Here is a 6064-nt window from a genome sequence, read left to right as displayed (position 1 = left end):
CAAATCGACTTCTTGGAAGACCCAGTAGATAAGATGACGAGCCCTGTGAGGGCAGAAGGAAGCCTGATATAAAGAGGGATCCTGCAGAGCCACACAAGCAGCATCGAACATGTACTCACCACCCAGCAGGTTACTGGTGTGTAACTGCGGCCATCAAGTCTCTACAATTAATCCACTCTCAAGGCCTTGACCTGAGTCTTCTCATGTGGCAAGTGTGAAGGGCAGAGTCTCAGAAAAATAACAGATATAGACCAATATTCCCCCATGTTCTTGGGCACAGGTGTTAAAAATTAAGTCTGGAGGCCTTTTTCCAGGACACCATCTCTTACCCTGGTCAAAATATGGTTCCAAGAAAGAATTTAGGCTCCTGTTAGAAAATAAGGATAACTTCCAAAGGTTTTCACTGTGCTGTCATTGCTTCTATCCGACTTGCAGCCCTGTATTACAGCATCGCCATAGAGACCACAGGTAGGCATCCACATCTGTGAGTTCCATGCTAAATCAATTGCAGAATGTATACACATGCACTTTAATTCATTAAGCCAGGGTTTTATTGTCATCTGTCCTTCACCAGCATTATTCAGTATTTTCATTATTGCTATGAACAGAGGCATAGAGGATGTGTTTATTAATTTTTCAGGTGACCCCAATCTGGAAAGGGTTACCTGAAGGACTGAAAAATAGGATTGGTATTCAGAATACTTTCGACAAATTGAATAAATATATAAAACAAACAAACAAAAACCCAACAACAACAAAAAACAAAACAAAAACCCCAGCAAACAAACAAACAAACCCCAAAAAATCCCACCAAAAAACAGAAGATGCAAATACATCAAGTGAAAAGTATTTATACTCAGGTGGTGGCAATTGTCTCCTCAAATATGCAATAGCCAAAGTAGGGTAAGCACCAGTACAACTAGAGAAGATCTGTCTGGGTGGAGAGGGCACTAAATAAATCACAAGATGAAACAAGGTAAATAACAATATACTGTTTCTAGAGAAGTGTCCATTGCCATGAGATATATAAGCAGGATTTTGTCCATGTGACACATGGTGGAAATCTTCTGTCAGCAGTGGCATGGTCCCAGCAGGAACTTGTGCCCAGCTGTTGATGCTCAGAACCAATCAAACCTCTGGTGAGTGTCCAGGGGAGAAAGGTCCAGAACAACAGCCCAAAGGAACTGGAGATGTTTGCTAAAAGAAAAGAAGAGAGAGACAGAACTGTGGCTTCTAACATATAAAAGGTAGCTGTAGAGAGGGAAGGAATTAATTCTCCATTATGAAATAATGGCTTAAATTACAGTGAGGTTTAAGTTAGGCATTTGGAAAAGCTTTCTAATAGCAAAAGTAATTAAGCACCGAAATAGACTGCATGAGGACTATCCATCACTGGAGGCTTAAAGAGGAGGCTGTGTAAGATGTACAGGAATGGGTGGCCCAGTCATGGGTCTGAAAAGGGGGAAGAGTTGTTCTGATTTGGGTTCTAGCTAGAGGAGATGATTTACATTTTCCAAATGCAAATCTCATGGCTGTAACACGCTGCTATCTGTATAGCACTAGCACAAGATGACCTGGAGCAATCGCTTAATTTATTGATGCATGCAAACCCCAACAGAAGGCCTGTTTTTACAGATGGCACCTGTTAAAACACACAGAACAGGGCATCAAAGCAGATCTTCTGATTCAGCCCTTGGCATGGGGTCATCCCAGATGCTCTGCAGGAATTGGGATGCAGCTGATGCTGCAATGTTCCAGTATTGATATGCCAGAAAAAGCCAAAAAGCCTAGCAGGTGAGTGCTACCAACCTTTGTAATAATCAGCATGCTCTTATTTAGATGCCTTCCAAACAGATTTTGCTTAGATCAAAATTTTATTGGTGTTTGAAAACCCCAGACAGTGGGGGACAGTAGAGGGAGGCTGGTGCAGAAGCCTAGTTCTTTGTTCTAGTAGGAACACAAACTTGTATTTTACTAAATCAGCTCATACATTGGTATCCTACAGTTATCTACAAACCCCAAATCCTTTTATAGAGAAAACTCAATTCAAATTTATCAACAGAGTTTTAATATTAGAAAAAAAAAGCAGGAGCCAGAGTCTTTAAACTCGTATTAAATGCAAACTTATCCATATTCACCAGCTTGATGCTACCCTTGGTATCATCAGGTAGCTCAGGGACTTGATTACAGTCATCATGACAATGCTATAATAAAAGATTATGAATAGCTTGTTGCTGACTTGGGAGCAATCTGGAAATCTCATATCATAAACCCAGCATTCAGTCTCTTTAAATTTATTATATTAAAAAAGTTATAAAAACTCTATGCGTAATTTTTACTGTGCTCCATACACAAGAGAGCCATTATTTAACTCTTCATTTAATTTCCAGATGCTTCTTATGCACCATATAAAAGGTATCCAGAGAATCCAGGCAGGAAACAGACTTATGGTAGGCCGCTCAAAGGTATGCATGTGTGGAAAATGCCATTAAAATTATAGCTTATCTCGTGTGCTTTGCTTCCCTAAATTAGAAGCATTTCAACTATTTCCACGGGTTTAGCTTCAGGCTGCAAGGTTGATGTCCCTTCAAGTTGTCTGGGAGTCCAGGTGGGCACTACCTGGGGATCACATATGTGCTGCACCTCTGAGATGCCAGATGCAGAATCCCCATGTGTTTTCTGCCTTGAAAGACAGCCAGTGTGTCCTGTTTGGATCCCTTACATCGTGGGTACATTGCTGCATGCCGTAATGCAGTGTAAGAGCAGCAGTCTTTGAAGTCCCAGCTCTGGACTTAGACTGGACTTTTCAGTTTTTCTTTAGCAGAAAACAGAGAGAAAATATGTGGCTGCAAAGAAAATCTTACCCAGTAGCAATTTTCAGGAGACAGAGCAAAGAGGGCTACCTCCCACCAGGAATTTTCAGGTATGCTATCCCTGTGCCATGGCACAGGTGTGGCTGGGGAGCCCTCACACTGCCGCTCAGCTGCCCTGGCCCTGGTCCCTGAGTGCATTGTACATACTCAGAAACTAGAAAGGGAGTAGGCAAAAAAAATCTCACTTCTTCAAAGTTTCAGTGTTCTTGAACGTTTGAATTATGAGCCCTAGTTTCCTCCCTCCCAGTAATACACATTATTGCAAAGAAAATTTTGGAAGTCGTGGAATAAAGAAGAAGTGCTTGAGCCAGTATGGCCTAGGCAAGAAGGATGTGAGCACTGTTTCAACAACACTGCAATTCGACAGGCTTGAGAAATCCTGATTGCTGGGAAGCAAAACACAAATTATCCCTGCAACTGCTTTTACCAGGTCGCTTTGTCCTTTTCCTAATTCAAACTGCAATTATAGAGATGATAAAATGGAAAATAAATATATATGCAGTAGCTGAGAAAAACCAATTAGTTTTGCACCGGTGAGAAATAATGCAGAACTCCACGTGTTTTTAACAAACTGGCTCTCAATATATATTGTAATGTATCTTCATGACCCAAATGTACTTAGGAAGATCATGACAATGAAATGTATGTTGCAAGTGTAATAAAGGAACTAATGCAGTAAAGTTACTATATTTTATTAGTAGAAGAAAACAATTAAAATGATATCCAGGTAGTAACTTAGGAGACAAATGTCACAGCTGTCTCTTTTGCTGCCGAAATATGTGTACTCTCTTCCTAACAGTCTCTTTCCCCAAGGAAAAATAAATGTATCTAAGAAATACTTGTTAGCAATGCAATTACAGGCTTAATTCCCCAAACAGCTTCAGACATCATAAAAACAAAACCAAGCAGAAGCCCTTTGCAATTGCAATGGAAAAGAGACAGAAAACCACTAACTGCTCAGAGAAAGATAATATATTTTTATAACAAAAGCTGACACAGTCTTTGACAATAACATTTGAGATGACATTAGCATTAGTTCTTCAACTGCACTGTATTTTTCTTTTGAGCTACAGCCTAGAATGAAAACTTCTTCTAAGGTTAGACTGTGCTACTCCTGGACAGCACTTTTGGGACACAAAGTAGCTTGTCATACTCTCAGAAAAGCAAGGTAGCTTTGCATCAAAATAACAAGACCTGGTCCCTCCAAGGAACTCAAGGACAGTTGGGTTATTTGTAGAATGGGGACTCAACCTTGAGACCTAAGACGCTGGGAAGCTAATTCAGAGCACTTCTGAGATGTTAGCCCTAAGAAAATGAGATCAAGATAAATGTTTGAATAAATAAGATAAAAAGGACAAAAAAATGCTAAACTTTCTTCCCCCCATACCCCATCCCATTATACAGATTAGACCCATATTCATCATATCACAGCTTAGAAAAAAAAAAAAAAAAGCCACCAACCTTCAACAGACCTTGCATGGGCCAGAGGAAGTTTGTAGCTGTACAAGGCTCATGTTTGTGGTGTCCTTCAGGATTCCTGTGCTGGGGTTTAGATTAATCCTTATCTTCTCATCTCTTTATCAGGGTGCTCCCTGCCCAGCCTGGGCACCCTGGGCTCTCTCACCATTCATAGCAAGGCCTTGAGCTCCTCCAGAGACTCCTGTCTTGGGATGGGCTGCCTCATACCACTGCTTTCACAAGGAGAAACTCTGGATGCTCTGGAAATTCTACTCATGTGAGGAGTAGATGTCCTGACCTGAGGCTCGAGGCTCTGTAGAAGGATTTCTACTTGATTTGGTAGCAGCATATACTTTTACTGTTGGAATTATAGGCGTACACCCCAGAATAATACCATGTTCCTTCTAAATGCCCACTCCCAATGCAAGTTTGAATTTCTTTGACAAGGGCCTCAAAAGTCTTTTTCTCCCCAATGTCTTTGTGCAATCCAAAAAACCCATCAAAAAACAATGCAGATGACTTCTATCCCTCAGTCAGTTACTATAAAAAGTATCCATTCTTTTTAAAAATTGGCAGCAAACCCAAGATAAAAATATTGATGTTTAAAAATTTAGTATTTTTAAATATTGAACATTAACATCCTTTTAATGATTTTTAAGTTGGATCTAAATCGGGGTAGATATTTTCCTTTTGACACTCACTTATAAAGGGTTACTGCATTGATTGGTTCACAAGAGGAGGAAAGTGGATTTTCTTTCAATTTGTCATGCTTCCAGCCTTGGATCCCAAAATGACAGATGGCTGGAAGGCACAGGAGCTTCACTGGGTGAAAAAACATATTCTCACTACAAATGTAAAAACTGTAATAACCAAGCCCCAGAAATCACAAATGCCTGGGTCCCTAGGTTGCCGGTGATGCAGTGCAGAGCTACTAAAGCTGTTGCCAGAAAAAGGTAGAGAAACTCTTTGCAGATGATCTTCAAGATGTCTCATGGCTCATAAAAATTATCGACTTCAGTGGCATTTTCAATTAATAGATGCACTGATTTTTCCTCTGTACATTTAAGCTGTCAGTAGCTACTCCCATAATGACAGGATGAGAGGGATTGGACTTTTTTCATATTTCAAGTGTAGCTGATTAAAGTTGAAATGGGATCAAGGATATGCTTTTTTACTAATGGAGATTTTGGATAATAATGACAAGAAGCTTTCAATTGCAAAAGCCAGTGTGATGCCTCACGTCTGTATTGGATGCAAATCTTGAGAAATGTCCTTGACTAGGGTCATTAAAACTGCTATGATTGGATTTGTGGCATTTTTAATGTAAGCTCAGAAACAAACTGCATTATTATTGAAAGCCTGAGATTAATTTATTGAGATGGTCTGAATAATTTTTCTGAAGCAGAAATTTCACAGACAGCTGCTGTCGCTCTCTTAATGAGTTTCAGAGTCTGTATAAAGAGGAAACCCAGGTCTTTGTGGAAAGCTCAGAAGAGATTTCTTTCTATCCTGCCTAACAGCCTGTCTCCTGAGAAGCACAACCATCACCACTGACAATAATAAACACAAAACAGAAGTCTAGATTAAATGCTGTGAATGATCTATGGCTTCGTTTTGCTGGTATGCACCTGAGGTTCAAGATCCTTTTGCTAAATGCTGGAAACTCATCTATCTCACTAACAGAAGTTACATGCATACAGTGATTCAAAACAGAAACTAGCTTTACCTGTAAT

The 6064-nt window shown here is 40.0% G+C and overlaps 1 long non-coding RNA gene across 2 annotated transcripts; it reads left to right on the top strand.

Annotated features, from left to right (window-relative positions):
* Positions 1 to 895: 895 nt before the first annotated feature.
* Positions 896 to 2465, top strand: LOC136301417 (uncharacterized). Of its 2 annotated transcripts, none has more exons than XR_010723866.1 (3): positions 896 to 976; positions 1636 to 1794; positions 2391 to 2465. It is a non-coding gene; the product is annotated as an uncharacterized lncRNA (long non-coding RNA). The 2 variants fall into 2 exon arrangements; XR_010723867.1 differs by lacking the exon at positions 896 to 976 and adding an exon at positions 1163 to 1247.
* The last annotated feature ends 3599 nt before the right edge of the window (positions 2466 to 6064 follow it).

This window comes from Chamaea fasciata, unplaced genomic scaffold (genome assembly GCF_029207755.1).
Source record: "Chamaea fasciata isolate MVZ Bird 193981 ecotype frontalis unplaced genomic scaffold, bChaFas1.0.hap1 SCAF_1, whole genome shotgun sequence".
NCBI lineage: Eukaryota > Metazoa > Chordata > Aves > Passeriformes > Sylviidae > Chamaea > Chamaea fasciata.
This window is presented reverse-complemented; position numbering and strand designations above follow the sequence as displayed.